Here is a 20,080-nt window from a genome sequence, read left to right on the forward strand (position 1 = left end):
CTTTGCGCTCTTTAATATTTGACACGGTTTTTCGTTGCTTCTGCAACAGCGCTCTGACCTGTTTTGTGTACTAATAGAATCATTGCCATCTCTTCTTAATTGATTTGGCACATATTTCTCAACTGCCGTAGATACTGTTACTTTGAATTTAAACCACATCTGGTCTGCGCTTATCTTGTCCAGTTGGAAGGAGGGAGACCGTCTCTTAGGAAGGTGTCAAGCAAATTTTTATCTGCTATTTTGAATAGATGTATGTTGCGTTTATTTTCGGTGGGTTTGGATATTATGGTATTCAGTTTAGTAACAAAAACCTTGTGGTCACTGATACCCGTATCTGTTATGACGCTCATTGTTTGGTCAGGTTTATTTGTTGCAAAGAGGTAAACTATGTTTTTGCAACCATTCACACTTCGAGTGGGCTGCTGAACTACATGTTCAAAATAATTTTCTGCGAAGGTATTCAGCACGATTTCGAGCGACATTATATGCCTACCACCGACTTGAAACCTGTTATTTTCGCCAAGGTAATGAGGGTTGATTGAAGCGACCACCAACTATCAATGTATGAATGGGGTACCTATTAGAAATAAAGCTCAAGTATTCTTTAAACTGTTCAGCAACTGTATTATCTGAGTCGGGGGTCGGTGAAAGGAATTAATTATTAATTTATTCCAATTGTCATGTATAACATCTAGCCATACTTACTCACAGGAAGTATCTACTTCAATTTCGCTACAAGACAAACCAATTTTAACATCAACAAACACGCCGCAGTGTACACTGTTAGGTCCTTTGTAAAAATTTCGGCTTTCCGGCTTTAGCCAGCTATCCCTGTCTGTAACGATTTGAGATTCAGTGCTTTCTATTAGCGCTTGGAGCACTGGATTTTTTCTTACACAGAGGTGACAATTTACAACTACAGTATTGATTGTTCCTACGTCTACCCTTTTCCTGTGTTCGTCCTGCATCCTTTCTGCACTTTTGCGTGGCGCTCTTAACTACAAAACCAACCAGTTTCCTCCACACTGCCCCCGCTACCCATGCAGCCGCTTTCTTCGTGTAGTGGACTCCTGACCTATTTAGCAGAACCCGGAAAGGCACCACCCTATGGCGCAAGTCGTGGAATCTGCAACGTACATGGTCGCAGAACCGTCTGAGCCTCTGATTCAGCCCCTCCACTTGGCTCTTAACCAAAGGACCAGAGTTGGTTCTGTCGGCGATGCCACAGATGGTGAGCTCCGCCTTCATCTCACAAGCAAGACTGGTATAGTCTTTACTACTACAGCCAGCCATCTGAAAACAGAAAGAATTTCTTATGATCCACATCGACACAAATCGTTAGTACCAACACGAGCTACCTGCAGTTGGCTGCACACGTTTCTCCTCATGGAATCCAGAAGCACCCATTCCACAACAGGAGTGACTCCTCCTGTCCTCCTGGCATGCACACAGAGTGCACATTGGATTCTTTCCCTCCTCTGCAACCATATCCCAAAGGGGCCTCATAATGCGCCAAACGTTGGAGTTCAGAACTACCAGATCTTGCAGGTCAAGAGAATTTCTCTGGAATAGGGCGAGAGATTTCATCTGGCGCAGGGACTTAGTCAGGCACAGACAGCACCTGAAATCTGTCCATCAGACAAACTGAGGAGGCTCTACAGTTTGCCCCTCAGAAAGTCTTTGCTGCTGGCCATACCTTGGAACGACCTCCCACTCGACCATGGGTGAGGGCTCAACCTCAGGTAGGGCAGTAGCCAGGGTGACAACAGTAGTGGGCCGATCAGGGGACACAGAGGACATGTTGGACGTTCATTAGCTTACAAAGAAAGCAGGTGTTGACAGATTACCGAACTATCAGTTTAATAAGCCACGGCTGGAAAATACTAACACGAATCCTTTACAGACGCATGGAAAAACTCGTAGAAGCCGACCTCGGGGAAGATCAGTTTGGATTCCGTAGAAATGTTGGAACACGTGAGGCAACACTGACCCTACGACTTATCTTAGAAGATAGATTAAGGAAAGGAAAACCTACTTTTCTAGCATTTCTAGACTTAGAGAAAGCTTTTGACAATTATGACTGGAATACTCTCTTTAAAATTCTGATGGTGGCAGGGGTAAAATACAGAGAGCTAAAGGCTATTTACAATTTGTACAGAAACCAGAAGGCAGTTATTAGAGTCGAGGGACATGAAAGAGAGGCAGTGTTTGGGAAGGGAGTGAAACAGGGCTATAGCCTACCCCCGATGTTATTCAGTCGGTATATTGAGCAAGCAGTAAAGGAAAAAGATTCGGAGTAGGTATTAAAATCAATGGAGAAGAAATAAAAACTTTGAGGTTCGCCGATGACACTGTAATTCTGTCAGAGACAGCAAAGGACTTGGAAGAGCAGTTGAACGGAGTGGACAGTGTCTTGAAAGGAGGATATAAGATGAACATCAACAAAAGCAAAACGAGGATAATGGAATGTGGTCGAATTAAATCGGGCGATGCTGAGGGAATTAGATTAGGAAATGAGACACTTAAAGTAGTAAAGCAGTTTTGCTATTTTGGGAGCAAAATAACTGATGATGGTCGAAGTAGAGAGGATATGAAATGTAGACTGGCAATGGCAAGGAAAGCGTTTCTGAAGAAGAGAAATTTGTTAACATGGAGTATAGATTTAAGTGTCAGGAAGTCGTTTCTGAAAGTATTTGTATGGAGTGTAGCCATGTATGGAAGTGAAACGTGGACGATAAATAGTTTGGACAAGAAGAGAATAGAAGCTTTCGAAATGTGGTGCTACAGAAGAATGCTGAAGATTAGATGGGTAGATCACATAACTAATGAGGAGGTATTAAATAGAACTGGGGAGAAGAGAAATTTGTGTCTCAGCTTGACTAGAAGAAGGGATCGGTTGGTAGGACATGTTCGGAGGCATCAAGGGATCACCAATTTAGTACTGGAGGGCGGCGTGGAGGGTAAAAATCGTAGAAGGAGACCAAGAGACGATTACACTAAACAGATTCAGAAGGATGTAGGTTGCAGTAGGTACTGGGAGATGAAGAAGCTTGCACAGGATAGAGTAGCACGGAGAGCTGCACCAAACCAGTCTCTGGACTGAAGACCACAACGACAACATTGTCAATTACTTATAACTTAGTATGATAACATGAGAAGCAATCTGCTTCTGCAAATCTACATTTACCGTCAGAACACCTTTATCGGCATTGAAATATTTGTTATTATGCGATGCAGTTCTTTTTGCCTATAATACCATTCTGTAGGGGACCAGCGCTGGTTGAATTCATTCGTGGGGAAATTCGACGGGAACACTATACGCCCAAACTTAACGTAAGCCAAGACCGGTTTGATTGATCATCACTTACTAATTTCTTCATGGGTTGTGCAAAGTTGGTTGTTCCGTTTGTAACGTTCATTATTCCCAAGCAATCTTGATCATATACACTGAAGAGCCAAAGAAATTGGTACACCTACCTAATATCGTGTAGCGCTCCGCGAGCACGCAAAGGACCGCAACACGACATAGCATGGACTGGACTAATTTCTGAAGTAGTACTGGAGAGAACTGACACACCATGAATCCTACAGGGCTGTCCACGAGTCCGTAAGTGTACGAGGGGATGGAGATCCCTTCTGAACAGCACGTTGTAAGGCATCCCAGTTATGCTCAATAACGTTCATGTCTGGGGAGTCTGATGGCCAGTGGAAGTGTTGAAACTCAGATGAGTGTTCCCTAAGCCACTCTGTAGCAACGTGGACACGTGTGGTGTGGCACTGTCCTGTCCTGCTAGTATTGCCCAAGTCCGTCAGAATGCACAATTGACATAAACGGATGCAGGTGATCAGACAAGGAGCTTACGTACGTGTCACCTGTCAGAGTCGTATCTAGACGAATCAGTGGTCCCACATCACTCTAACTGCACACGCCCCATACCATTACAAAGTGTCCACCAACTTGAACAGTCCCCTGCTGACATGAGGATCTGTGGATTCATGAGTTTGTCTCCATACCCGTACACGTCCATCCGCTCTGTGTAATTTGAAACGTGACTCGTCCGACCAGACATCATGTTTCCAGCCAACAACAGTCCAATGACGGTGTTGACGGGTCCAGGAGAGGCGTAAAGCTTTGTGTCATGGAGTCAACAAGGGTACACGAGTGGACCTTTGGCTCCGAAAGCCCATATCGATGATGTTTCGTTGAATGGTTCACTCGCTGACTCTTGTTGATGGCCCAGCATTGAAATCTGCAGCAAATTGTGGAAATGTTGCATTTCTCTCACGTTGAACGAGTCTCTTCAGTCGTCGTTGGTTCCGTTCTTGCAGGATCTTTTTCCGGCCCCAGCGATGTATTTCCGGATTCCTGACTTTGCCGGAACACTCGTGAAATGGTCGTACGAGAAAAAGCCCACTTCGTCGGTATCTCGAAGGTGCTGTGTGCCATCGCTCGTGCACCGACTGTAAACTCAAACTCAGGTAAATCTTGATAACCTAGCATTGTATCAGAAGTAACTGATCTAACAACTACTCCAGACACTAGTTGTCTTCCATAGGCGTTGCCGACCGCAGCGTCATATTCTGCCTGTTAACATATATCTGTAATTGAAGAGGCGTGCTTATACCAGTTTCTTTGGCGCTTCTGTGTACTTTAAAGTATATAGCGTTCACAAGAAAATGATACCGACGTCCTAAAACCTCAGAATCCTGCGTACGAATCTCTTTTGCCAGTCATCTATCAGTATGACTGTTATTATGGTCGATCAGTATTCCTTTACTCTACCCTTTACCTGTCAACTATGTAAGGCATCTCCCGGAACGATGCAAGGTTCGGATCCCACGTTAAATTGTAGGTACCCTTTCTCTGATTGGATAACTGGAGTGGATTAGTGATTGCCCTTGTGGAAACTAAATCGTATTATAGATCTCCGTCTCCATGTTAAGCAAAGAAAGCAGTACTCATAGTACTACTTTAAATGGATTACTGTGCCATCTGCCAGACAGAAGGAAGGGATTACTAATTGTGGTGATTTTAACGTAAATTTCGTGAAGGAATCTCACAGAAAAAGAGATCCAGAGTTCGATTAGCCATTTATAATTTAGTGTCAGTAACAAATTGCTCTGCGGGAGTTGTTAAAGACAGTAGTATCCTCACAGATAATGTATTCATACAAAAGCATAAGTTAAAGAGATACGTGTCCGTCCTTTAGTAAACGACTGCCAGATCACAATACACAGTTAGTCACATTACGTAACTTAGCTCCATGTACAGATCAGAAACACTTTAAGAAAACAGTGAGTTTGTCTGATGACAAAACTACTGAATATTTCAAAGAAGGCTTACAAAAAGTTGATTTTGGTGGAGTTTCCAATTAACCAAATGCTAGCTGCAAATTCGACAAGTTTCTTACTGCGTTTGTATCCATTTTTGGAAGTAGTTTTCATAAAAAGCTAATTAAATGTAATAATGGGAAGTCGTTGACGGAATCTCGGATCACTGCAGGTATTATGGCCGCTTCACAACGAAAATATGACATGTACAAAACAGCCAGAACAAATAATGATACAGAAATACTTCTATATTATAACAGTCCTGTAACAGATTAAGAAAAGTTGTAAAAAATTTAGGAGTACGCACATCTTGCCTGGAATTGACAGATCATAGGGCTACTATAAAATTCCATCAGTATGGAACATTGGTAAAAGAGAGATACGAAAAGAAGCCGCAGAAGATGACATTACTTCTCTTAAAAAGAATGGGAACTCTATACAAAATAGGTGATGTGTAGCAGATATTTTTAACAATTACTTTAAAAAAAAAGGCTAGAAAGTTCAGAAGAGAAAACAAACACACACTGAAGCATCTACAAGGAGGATGTAGTATTTATGAGAGTAGTAGTGGAAATGTCAAGTGCAATGTGTTCAATGTTCTTACTATTAGCAGTCTCACAGCTAAATCAAATTTTAAGTCTCACAAGCTTACCAGACAAACTTCAACAACATAACTTGTAGTACTTAAATATTGTATTTTTTAACCATGTACTATGTTCAGCATTGCCAAATGTATAAAAATGTTATTTAAAATGTAAAATACGTTTGTTTCTCAATATAAATTACTATTACTCAGTTAAATAGTTCTTAGCTAAGATTGGCTGTTTCACGGAAGCTCGAAATTTAGTGCGGACGTCAATGCGAGATGACTTTAACAGTTTCCGCAATGAAACATTGTCTCAAAATAGGGTAGAAAACCCAAAGAGATTCTTGTCGTATGTAAAGTACACCAGTGGCAAAAAACAGGCAATACCGTCACTGCGCGATAGCGATGGAAATGTTACCGATGATGGTGCCACTAAAGCGGAGTTACTAGATACAGTTTCCCGTAATTCCTTCTCGATAGAAGACGAAGTAAATATTCTAGAATTCGAAACCAGAACAGCTGTTAGCATGAGTGACATAAAAATAGATATCTTGGGTGTTGTGAAACAACTCAAATCACTTAAGAAAGGCAAGTCTTCCGGTTCAGATGGTATACCAATCAGCTTCCTTTCAGAGTGTGTAGACACAATAGCGCCTTTCTTAGCAATCATATACAACCTCTCACTTGACGAAAGTTTTGTTCCTAAAGACTGGAAATTAGCACAGGTCACACCAATATTCAAGAAAGGAAATAGGGGTAGCCCATTGAACTACAGACCCATATCATTGACCTCAATTTGCAGCAGGATTTTGGAGCACATACTGTACTCGAAAATTATGAATCACTTTGAAGAAAATGACTTATTGATACATAACCAACACAGATTCAGAAAATATCGTTCTTGTGCAATACAGCTAGCTCTTTATTCCCAGGAAGTAATGAGTGATGTCGACAAGGGATCTCAAATCGATTCCATATTCCTAGATTTCTAGATGGCTTTTGATACCGTTCCTCACAAGCGAGTATTAATCAAACTGCGTGCATATGGAGTATCGCCTCAGTTGTGTGACTGGATTCGTGATTTCCTCTCAGAGAAGTCGCAGTTCGTAGTGATAGACGGTAAATCATATAGTAGAGCAAAAGTGATATCTGGCGTTCCGCAAGGTAGTGTCATAGGCCCTCCGCTGTTCTTGATTTTCATAAATGATCTAGGTGATAATCTGAGCAGCCCCCTTAGATTGTTTGCAGATGACGCTATAATTTACCGTCTAGTAAAATCATCAGACGATCAATTCCAATTACAAAATGATCTAGAAAGAATTTCTGTATGGTGCGAAAAGTGGCAATTGGCACTAAACAAAGAAAAGTGCGAGGTCATCCACATGGGTACTAAAAGAAATCCGACATATTTTGGGTATACGATAATCGCACAAATTTAAGAGCTGTCAATTCTACTAAATACCTAGGAATTACAATTACGAGCAACTTGAATTGGAAAGAACACATAGACAATATTGTGGGGAAGGCGAAACAAAGACTGCGCTTTGTTAGTAGAACACTTAGAAGATGCGACAAACCCACTAAAGAGACAGCGTACATTACACTTGTCCGTCTTCTGCGGGAATATTGCTGCGCGGTGTGAGATCTTTACCAGGAAGGATTGATGGAGGACATCGAAAACGTGCAAAGAAGGGCAACTCGTTTCGTGTTATCGTGGAATAGGGGCGAGAGTGTCACTGATATGATACGCGAGTTGGGGTGGCAGTCACTAAAACAAAGGCGGTTTTCTTTGCTGCGAGATATATTTACGAAATTTCAATCACCAACTTTCTCTTACGAATGCGAAAATATTTTGTTGACACAAACCTACGTGGGGAGAAAGGATGATCATAATAAAATAAGAGAAATCAGAGCTCGAACGGGAAGATTTAGGTTTTCCTTTTTCCCATGCGCCATTCGAGAGTGGAATGGTAGAGATGTAGTATTAAAATGGTTCGATGAACCCTCTGCCAGGCACTTAAGTGTGAATTGCAGAGTAACCATGTAGATGTAGATGTAGAAATAATGTCAAAACTTCACAGACTTTGGCATCCATCATAACGATATAACCTGTAATAATATCGATTATGTTTCCGAATTATTGCGTATAAAGTTTAGTTTACAATGTTAAAAAAAGTATTCGAAGAACACTCTGATTATAAGCATCTAAGAAAAAAAGTCATTTAACGTGCAATATTGTGTATTTTAATAATTTATTGTGCTTAACATTGGCCATCGTGTAAAGTGTAATTTCAACATTAAGAAACAAGTGAGATGCACAGAACTTTGGGCAAGTGATTCTATCTCCGTCTATAATGTTTCGTTACCTAAGAACCAGTGTCCCTTCCAGAGATTAATCACTTGTTTCCTGAAGGTGGCCTAATAAGTCGAAAACTGGTGCAAAATAAAAAAAAGAGTAGAACAAAAAGGTGTACTTGTTGTTGTTGTTGTTGTGGTGGTGGTGGTGGTTGTCTTCAGTCCAGAGACTGGTTTGATGCAGTCTCCATGCTACTCTACACTGTAAAAATATTGTAAGCAACCATGAGTGAGAAATGTTTGAGCTGCTGTATGGAAGTCCGTTCTGGGGTTCTGTGCAGCTGTTGTGGCAGACGATCACATTGGCTACAATATTGAGTGTGACCTGGTAAGTTGGCTTGGTTCTTGCTTTCATGCGGTATGATCAGCCCCAATTGAACAGCTCTGTCAGGAGAGTCAATATGGAGCTAGATCAGCTGCTTTGGGCGGCGTCTTTGTAAAGCATAGGTTTGGTTCCTGTTGATGGTGTTGGTGAGTGGGACTTCACAAGACATGGCTTGCATCTCAATAGGAAAGGGAAGGGTAAACTGGCTGGGATGATAGCAAAACGTTTAAGGGGGCACTGAAACTCATGGGAGTACTTTTTTAGGCTAAGATCAGTGTCCAGTCATCCTAATTGATTGAAATTAAGCTTAATGAGAAGTTCAGACCGGCAGGCTCTAAAGATGTGAAAATATCACAAGAGTCTAACAGTACAGTGAAAAATAATGTTAGTATCTCACATAAAATCACAGTGAAAAATAATGTTAATACAGAGCATCAGAATATTAGGGGATTAAAAAAGAAAATAGACGAACTTCTTGTTTGTTTAGAAGATTTAGAAATTGAGGGTGGAATAAATGAACTATTCCTGTCTGAACATCATATAGTCACAGGCATGGAAATGGTAAGTGTAAGTGGATATAACCTTTCCGCACACGTAACTAGAGACACTATGGAGGGAGGAGGAGTTGCTATACATGATAAAATCTGCCACAGTGTGAAAAATTTGGAAACTAAAAAATTTTGTGTAGAGCAACATATAGAAGCATGTGCATGTGAGCTTAAACTAAATAATGGCACTTTTATAGTTGTAGCCGTGTATAGGTCCTCATTGGGAAATTTCCAACTGTTTTTGAAAAACTTAGATTCCTTGTTGTGCTATCTATCAGATAGAGGAATGAAAATTATTGTTTGTGGGGATTTCAACTGAAAGAGTCCGATAGAAAGCTTGACCTTGAAGTATTACTTGGTTCTTTCAATTTGACATCAGTTATTGATTTTCCTTTTTGGGTGGTACAGGAAAGCAGCACACTGATAGATAATGTTTCCATAGACCAATATGAATTTAATCAAACAAAAACTTTTCGTGTTAAGAATGGTCTGTTTGATCGTGATGCACAGCTAGTTACAGTATATGATATCGCTCCATACAGTAATGCAAAACAGTCAAAAATAGTTCAAATAGCTCTGAGCACTATGGGACTTACCTTATGAGATCATCCGTCCCCTAGAACTTAGAACTACTTAAACCTAACTAACCTAAGGACATCACACACATCCATGCCCGAGGCAGGATTCGAACCTGCGACCGTAGCGGTCGCGCGGTTTCAGACTGTAGCGCCTAGGACCGCTCGGCGACCCCGGCCGCCCGCAAAACAGTCCTCCAAAATAGTACATTCAATTAACGATTTAACAATTGAAAATTTTAGGGAAAGCTTGTAACAGTTAGACTGGGATGAGGTGTACAGGGAACATGATGCTAATTTAAAATTTAACCTATTTCATGATACCTTTGTGAGTATATTTGAAAACAGTTTCCCTAAGAAAACAGTAAAATATAAGTGTAAGAAACCATGTACAAAGCTATGGCTTACTAAAGGGATAAAAATATCTTGTAAACAGAAAATGGAAATGTATCTTCTAGCTTGGGGGAGTAATGATCCCGAAACTATAAAAATTACTGCACCGTATTAAGAAAAAATATTAAAAACTCCAGAAGTATGTGCGTTGTGTCTGAGATTAGCACATATGATAATGAAATTAAAACAATTTGGAATACTGTTGAAAGGGAAACAGGGACACTGAGAGAACAGAAATACTGTATTTCTATCAGACACAATTAAAAGTTTGTTAACAGGAAGTCAGAAGTAGAAAAAAATTTTAATGATCATTTTTAAGTGTTGTAGAGAAAATAGGATCTAGCTATTCATTAAAAAAGGCAAGGCAGTATATGGAAGAGGCAATACCTATGCATTTTGATAAAGATGAAATTCAGCCCACCAATCCTACTGGAATTAGGAAAGTAATAAATTGACTCAAAAGTAAAAGCTCACATGGAATTGGTGGCATTTCCAGCAGAGTACTAAAAGCTTGTTCCTAACAAATAAGTAGGATTCTCAGCCACATATGTAGTAGTTTACTGAAACACGGCCTTTTTCCAGGTAGACAGAAATACGCTATTGTTAAACCACTGCATAAAAAAGGGAATAGATCTGATGCTAACAACTACTGCCCTATCTCACTTCTGACAGCTTTATTCAAAATTGTATTCAAGAGTAATGTATTTAAGAGTAGCATTACATATTTGTAAAAATTAAGTAATAACAAAATGTCAGTTTGGTTTTCAGAAATGCTTTTCAACAGAAAATTGTGTATATGATATCACTAATCAAATGTTATATGCATTGAATAACCGAACATCACCCATTAGGATATTTTGTGATCGGCAAAAAGCTTTTAAATGTGAAAATCATGAAGTTCTTCTAGATAAGCTTAAGTATTATGGTATGAGTGGGACAGTCCACAAATGGTTTCATTCATACTTAACTGGAAGAATTCAGAAGGCAGAAATTAACAGTACAGATAGTCTGCAGAAACCAGTAGAGCACTCTGTTGGAGAGGTATCAAGAATGGTGTCCCACAGGGTTGAGTCTTAGGTCCCTTATTGTTCTTAATACATATTAACGACTTGCGCCTCTGTACTCATGAAGCTGCAAAGGTGGTTCTTTTTGTTGATGATACAAATTTAGTCATCACACCTAACAAGCAAGAATCGGCTGTGGAAATTGCAAATAATGTCTTACAGAAAATTATGAAGTGGTTCTCTGCAAGTGGACTTTCACTAAATCTTGAGAAAACACAGTTTATACAATTCTGTACAGTAAATGGCATAACCCCATTGATAAATGTAGACTATGAACAGAAGTCTGTTGCTAAGGCAGAATACTCAAAATTTCTGGGTGTGTGCACTGATGAGAAATTGTATTGGAAGAAACACATCGTTGACTGCTGAAATGGTTAGGTTTAGCTACTTATGCTATTAGGGTTATTGCAAATTTTGGTGATAAACATATCAGCAGATTAGCCTAATATGCCTATTTTCGTTCACTGCTTTCATATGGCATCATATTTTGGGTCAATTAGTTATTAAGAGAGTAAGTACTCATTACACAAAAGGGTGTAATCAGAATAATAGCTGAAACCCACCCAAGGTCACCTTGCAGATATTTATTTAAGGACCTCTGGATATTCACAGTACCTTCACAATACATATATTCACGTATGAAATTTGTCATTAATAACCGATCCTAGTTCAAAAATAATAGCGAAGTGCATAGCTACAACACTAGAAGAAAGGATGACCTTTACTATTCTGCATTAAATCACACTTTGGCACAGAAAGGGGTGAATTATACTGCCTCAAAAATCTTTGGTCATTTGCCAAATAGTATTAAAAGTCTGACAGATTGCCAACCAACATTTAAAAGCAAATTAAAAGAATTTCTAAAAGACAATTCATTCTACTCAATAGACGAATTCTTAGATATGAAGTAGTAACTGTAAAAAAAAAATTCATTATTTTGTGTAAAGAAAACTTATGTTGAGGTGAGACGTTCGACGTCATTACGAAATGTCATATTCATGATCTATGGAACAATGATTTATGTATGTATGTATATGTGCATGCCTCTTCACCTCTGAGTAATTACTACAACCTACATCCATCTGAATCTGCTTAGTGTACTCATCACTCATCTCTTACTCTCCCTCTACGATTGTTAACCTCCACGTTTCCCTCCAGTACCAAATTGGTAATCTTTTGACGTCTCAGAACGTGTCCTACCAAACGATTCCTTCTTCTAGTCACGTTATGCAACAAATTATTCTTCTCGCCAATTCTGTTCGGTTCCTTCTCAATAGTTACGTCATCTACCCATCTAACCTTCAGCATTCTTCTGTAGCACTACATTTCAAAAGCTTCTATTCTCTTCTTGTCTAAACTATTTATATTCCATGTTTCACTTCCATACATGGCTGGACTCCATACGAATACTTTCAGAAAAGACATTCTGACACTTAAATCTAACGTCGAAGTTAACTAATTCCTCTTCCTGAGAAACACTTTGCTTGCCATAGTCAGTCTATATTTTATATCCTCTCTACTTCGACCATCATTAGTTATTTTGCTCCCGAAATAGCAAAACTCATCTGCTACTTTAATTGTCTCATTTCCTAATCTTATTTCCTCAACATCACCTGACTTAATTCGAGTGCATTCCATTATCCTCATTTTGCTTTTGTTGATGTTCATCTTATATCCTTCTTTCAAGACACTGTCCATTCTGTTCGACTGCTCTTCCGGGTCCTTTGCTGTCTCTGACAGAATTACATTGTCTGCAGTAAACCTCAAGTTTTTATTTCTTGTACATGGATTTTAATTCCTACTCCAAATTTCTCTTTTGTTTCCTTTACTGCTTGCTTAATATACAGATTGAATTAGTTCGGAGATAGGCTACAACTCTGTCTCGTTCCCTTCTCAACCACTGCTTCCCTTTCATGCCCCTCGACTCATATATCTGCCATCTGGTGTCTGTACAGTTTGTAAATAGCCTTTCGCTCCCTGTATTTTACCCCTGCCACCTTCAGAATTTGAAGGAGGGTATTCCAGTCAACACTGTTAAAAGCTTTCTCTAAGTCTACAAATGCTAGAAACGTAAATTTGCCTTTCCTTAACCTATCTTCTAAGATAAGTCGTAGAGTCAGTATTGCCACCCGTGTTCTGACATTTCTACGGAATCCAAACTGATCTTCCCCGAGGTCGGCTTCTACAAATTTATCCACGCTCTCTGTAAGGAATTCGTGTTAGTATTTTGCAACCACGACTCATTAAACCGATAATTTGATAATTTTCACACCTGTCAGCACGTGCTTTCTTTGGTACTGGAATTATTAAATTCTTCTTGAAGTCTGAGGGTATTTCGCCTGTCTCATACATCTTGCTCACCAGATGGAAGGGTTTTGTCATGGCTAGCTCTCCCAAGGCTATCAATAGTTCTAATGGAATGTTGTCTACTCCTGGGGCCTTGTTTCGACTTCCGTCTTTCAGTGCTCTGTCAGATTCTTCACGCAGTATCATATCTCCCATTTTATCTTCGTCTATGTCCTCTTCCATTTCCACAACATTCCTTTCAAGTACATCACCCTTGTATAGACTCTATATATACTCGTTCCACCTCTCTGTTTTCTCTTTTGTGTTTAGGACTAGTTTTCCATCTGAGCCCTTGATATTCATTCAGGCAGTTCTCTTTTCTCCAAAGGTCTCTTTAATTGTCCTGTAGACAATATATATCTGACCCGTACATCCTTACATATGTCCTCTATCCATCCCTGCTTACCAATTTTGCAATTCCTGTCGATCTCATTTTTGAGACATTTGTATTGCTTTTCGCCTGCTTTATTTACTGTATTTTTAAATATTCTCCTTTCCTCAATTAAATTCAATATTTCTTCTGTTACCCAAGGTTTTCTACTAGCGCTCGTCGTTTTCCCTTCTTGATCTTCTGCTGCCTTCAGTATTTCTTTCCCCTGTTGTTGTCAATCGTTCCTAATGCTGTCTCTGGAAGTCTCTAGACGCTTTGGTTCTTTCAGTTTATCCAGGTCCCTTCTCCTTAAATTCCTACCTTTTTGCATTTTCTTCAGTTTTAGTCTACAGTTCATAACAAATAAATTGTGGTCAGAGTCCACATCTGCCCCTGGAAATGTCTTACAATTTAAAACGTGGTTCTTAAATCTGTCTTACCATTATATAATCTATCTGAAACCCTCCAGTGTCCCTAGGCCTCTTCCACGTATACAAACTTCTCTCATTATTCTTATACCAATGTTAACTATGATTAAGTCGTGTTCTGTGCAATAGTCTACAAGGCGGCTTCCTGTTTCATTCCTTATCCCCAGTCCATATTCACCTACGAAAACGAAGTAAGTATTCTTGAATTCCAATCAAGAACAACTGCCAAGATGAGAAACATAGAAGTAGATATCCTCGGTGTAGCTAAACAGCTTAAATTAATTTATAAAGGCCAGGCCTCTGGTCCAGATTGTATACTAGTCAGGTACCATATTTAGCAATTATATATAACCACTCGCTCACAAAAAGATCCGTACCTAAAGACTGGACAATTGCTCAAGTCACACCAATACCCAAAAAGGGAAGTGGGAGTAATCCGTTGAATTACAGGCCTATATCACTACCGACGATTTGCAGTAGAGTTTTGGAACATATACTGTATTCGAACATCATGAAGTACCTAGAAGAAAACGATTTATTGACACAGAAACAGCACGGTTTCAGAAAATATCGTTCTTGTGAAACACAACTAGCTCTTTATACTCACGAAGTAACGTGTGCTGTCGACAGGGGATGTCAAATTCATTCCATATTTTTAGATTTCCGGAAGGCTTTCGATACCGTTCCCCACAAGCGTCTTGTAACCAAACTGCGTGCCTATGGAATAGCACCTCAGTTGTGCGACTGGATTCTTGATTTCCTGTCAGAAAGGTCACAATTCGGCGTAACAGACGGAAAGGTCATCGAGTAAAATAAAAGTAATAACCAGCGTTCCCCAAGGAAGTGTTACGGGCCCTCTATTGTTCCTGATCTATATTAACGACACAGGAGACAATCTCAGTAGCCCTCTTAGATTGGTTGCTGATGACGCTGTAATTTACCGTCTTGTAAAATCATCGGACGACCAAAACGAATTGCAAAATGATTCAGGTAAGATACCTGTATGGTGCGAAAAGTGGCAATTGACCCTTAATAAAGAAAAGTGTGAAGCTATTCACATGAGTACTAAGAGAAATCCGCTAAATTTCGATTACGCGATAAGTCACACAAACCTGAAGGCTGTGAATTCAACTAAATACTTAGGATTTACAATTAAAAATAACCTAAACTGGAACGATCACGTAGATAGTGTTGTAGAGCAAACCAGAGATAGCGATTGATTGGCAGAACACAAAAAGGTGCAACAGATATACTAAAGAGAGTGCTTACACAACGCGTATCCGCCCTATTCTGAAGTATTACTGTGCGGTGTGGGCTCCGCGTCAGGTGGGACTGACGGATGACATCGAAAAAGTTCAAAGAAGGGCAGCTCGTTTTGTATTATCGTGAAATAGGGGAGATACTGATACGTGAATTGGACTGGCAATCATTAAAAGTTAGCCATTTTTTGTTGCGACCGGATCTTCTCATGAAATTTCAATCACCGGGTTTCTATACGATTGCGAAAACATTCTGTTGACACTCACCTACATAGGGAGCAACGATGATCACGATAAAATAAGAGAAATCAGGGCTCACTCAGATATATTTAAGTGCTTGTTTTTCCCGCCCATTGTTCGAGAGTGGAACGGTAGAGAGAGACAGCTTGGAGGTGGTACATTGAACCCTCTGCCAGGCACTTTATTGTGAATAGCAGAGTAATCACGTAGATGTAGATGTGCTAGTATACCATGTCTTCCTTTTTCTAGTATCGAATTCTAGTCCCCCATGACTATTAAATTTTCGTCTCCCCTAACTATTTGAATAATTTCTTTTATCGCATCATACATTTCATCAGTCTCCTCATCACCTGCAAAGCTCGTTTCGTATAAACTTGTACTACTGTGGCAGGCGTGGGCCTCGTGTCTGTCTTGCCTACAATAATGCGTTCACTGTGCTGTTCGTAATAGCTTACCCGCGTTCCTATTTTTTATTCAATATGAAACCTACTCCTGCGTTACTCCTGTTTGATTCTGTATTTATAACCCTGAAAACACCTGACCAGAAGTCTTGTTCGTCCTGCCACCGAACTTCACTAATTCCCACTATCCCTAAATTTAACCTATCCATTTCCATTTTTAAATTTTCTAACCTACCTGCCCGATTAGGCAACGGCCTTGCCGCAGTGGATAGACCGGTTCCCGTGAGATCACCGAAGTTAAGCGCTGTCGGGCGTGGTCGGCACTTGGATGGGTGGCCATCCAGGCCGCCATGCGCTGTTGCCATTTTTCGGGGTGCGCTCAGCCTCGCGATGCCAATGGAGCAGCTACTCGACCGAACGGTAGCGGCTTCGGTCAACGATGCCATCATAACGACCGGGAGAGCGGCGTGCTGACCGCACGCCCCTCATATCCGCATCATCCTGTGCGGATGACACGGCGGTCGGATGGTCCCGGTAGGCCACTCGTGGCCTGACGACTGAGTACCTGCCCGATTAAGGGATCTGACATTCCACTCTCCGATCCGTAGAACGCGTTTTGTTTCTCCTGATAACGACGTCCTCCTGAGTGGTCCCCTCCCGGAGATCCGAATGGGGGACTATTTTACCTCCGTAATATTTTACTCAAGAGGACCCCATCACCATTTAACCATACAGTAAAACTGCAGGCCCTCGGGAAAAATTACGATTGTAGTTCTCCTTGCTTTCAGCCGTTCGCTGTACCAGCACAGCAAGGCCGTTTTGGTTTATGTTACAAGGCCAGATCAGTCAATCATCCAGACTGTTGCCCCTGCAACTAATGAAAAGGCTGCTTCCACTCTTCAGGATCCACACGTTCGTCTGGCCTCTCAACCGTTACCCCTGCGTTGTGTTTGCACCCACGGTATAGCTATCTGTATCGCTGAGGCCCGCAAGCCTCCCCACTAACGGCAAGGTCCATGGTTGTTAGGGGGGGGGGAGTGTACTTGTTATTCAACCTTAACTACAGGGTGTGTTTCTGAATATAACTATTTCCACCAAAATGATGTGTCAGGATCAACAAACACTGTAAATTTTAGTAAGTAATGGCAGCGCTCACTTTCCCTAGACCAAGCGGAGGCAACTTGCTTACCTTTTGTCTTGTAAAGATGTCTTGTAGCCGTCGTCCCGATTGGTTTCTTCTCCCCTGGTGCAGGCTTCAGTGTGTATGCTATAGACAGTGCCTAACGAAGAGTCAAATGGGAAAGTATTAAGTGCTGTTAAAAACGACATTAAGGAATGTTGGGATGCCAAGTGATTTTATTTCTATTTATAGAAACATAAAGTCAAGAAAATTATCCTGAGAGCCAGCCTACTATCAATATTCATTGCAGGGTTTCCATATGCTAAGTATTTCTAGAGCACCCCAAAATGTAAAAAACTAAATGACCCACACGATTTTAATACAAGATCGGACAAGTACGTCATCGGAACCAGCTTTAATGAATTATTCCATCTTAACGTGAGATCACATTTTACGCATGGATTCACCTATTTATTCCTCCTAAAACGATCACAGACTAGTAGTGCGCTATCTCAGCAGTTTGACACCTGCCTACTCAGGGCTCGCCTGTGATAGTCCGTAGTTTTCACCAATGGCTTCCAATATTAACTGAAATTTGTATTTAGTTTTTAATGTGTAGATTGAAAGTTATTGAAATTATAATTAGCAATCTATCAGTGTAAGTAACGTCAGAAGCACGGTTGTAGATGTATATTAACATTTAAACCAGTAAATGTAAATAATGATAACTACGCTTCTTCATGCCAAGTCTTGCAGGTGAATCCCTTTCGTGTGTCGTGTACGCTTCTCGTTGCCTTACTACGACGTGAATCTTCCTATACCGTATGTTAACGTAAAAATAAAATGTAATGAAATGTAGATGGAGATATGGCATAAACACCACAAGGGCATTTGGTCAAATAAAAATGAATCTTACGTGCCCATCTGAGGTAAGGAAGGTCATCATGACTCTAAGAAGTAAAAGCTCATTTGGGCAGGGTAATACTTCAAATAAGACACTATAAAGTTGGGGTTCTGTAATATACAATATTCTTAGTCACTTATGTAACGCATCATTAACTCAGGTGTTTTCCCAGAAAGATTGAAATATGTAATTTTTCAGCCCCTTTATAAAAAGGGTGACTCCATAGAAGTCAATAACTCCCTCCCAGTGTCACTCCTTCCATCATTTATCAAAATATTTGAGGAGGTAATGTACTCCATTGTTGTCACCCATCTGTTTAGTAATAGGATATTTAGCCAGTCACGGTTTAGATTTGAAAAGGCCACCCTACCGAGTCAGTTATTTTTATATTTACTGAGAACATAATAAAAACTTTAAACGATAAAGAATCACCACTTTAGACGTTCTGTGATTTACTGAACGCATCTGACTGTGTCAGTCATAATATTCTATTAGAGAAGATAAGTTTTTATGGAATATGTGTTTCAACACACACCTGGTTCAGTTCTTACTTAAGAAACAGGATGCAAAAAGTTATCCTTGGCTATTCAAGTAATAATGCGAATAGGGACTCCACTTCATCTGCATGTGCAGAAATTAAAGTGAAGTCCCACAGGGTTCCATCATTGCCCTTGTGCTTAATTTTTGTTAATGATCAACCATTTCATTTGAATGACGAGGCGAAATTAGTCCTGTTTGCAAATTATGTAAGGACTGGTGTGAAACCGAGCAAACAGGCATCAACAAGGAAGTATTTTTCATGAAGGTTACCAACTGGATTTGCCCAAAATGAACTAGCTTTAAACTTTCGAAAAACACATCTCATTCAGTTCTGTATAGTCAGAAACATCAGTTCTCAGAAACTAATGCACCAACAAGAAATACTAATATGGTATAGAAAATTCCATTGTCGTGCATACTGACGAAAACTTAAAAGTGGAAGAACCATGTAGTCGGTCTACCATAATGGTTAGGTTCAGTTACTTTTGCTGTAAGAACGAGTGCCAACTTCGGGGATACGAAAGTCAATAACCTAACTTTTCAATTCACTGATGTCTTACAGTATAAGATTCTGGGGTGACTCATCGCTTAGGCAAAAAGTATCCATTGCACACACACACACGCACACACACACACACACACACACACACACACACACACACACGTATATATATATATATATATATATATATATATATATAATTTGCAGTAATCTCTTTAAGCAGTTACAAATATTAATTACAATCTCACACAAATTCGTCCACTTGAGAGCAACAGAGATATTCACAAGTACAACACCAGAAGGATTAATTATCTGCAACTATGGTACAGAAAGGGGTGGAATATGAAGCTATAAAATGGCCTGACAGTCAGCTCATGGAAATAAACTGTCTGACAGACTGTAAAAGTGTTTCCAGATGTAGATTAAATATGTTTCCCATGTCAGCTCATTCTGTACTATAGACGAATTCTTGAATAGAAATAATTAGTTGTGTTGACAGAAATAACACGTAAATGTTCAGCATGTAAGGTTGATGCATAAGTTTGTAGTGTTTATGTTTTGCATGTTGATATTTGGGTTACTGTAGGTTTATTTGTCGATTGTTATTTTTTATTTGTAGGTCACTGTTCTATTTGAGTTAACATATCATCATTTTGTCATTTGGAGATAGTGAGTGGTTCTGTGGACGCTAGAAAATAGTGCCAAGTGGAAAAATCGGAACATTGTTTCCAACATATACTTCTGTTTGTGTCTAATAGAGGGGTGACAGCGGCAGAGGCAGCCGGAATGTTTG

This window comes from Schistocerca piceifrons, chromosome X (genome assembly GCF_021461385.2).
Source record: "Schistocerca piceifrons isolate TAMUIC-IGC-003096 chromosome X, iqSchPice1.1, whole genome shotgun sequence".
In the NCBI taxonomy this organism is placed as follows: Eukaryota; Metazoa; Arthropoda; class Insecta; order Orthoptera; family Acrididae; genus Schistocerca; species Schistocerca piceifrons.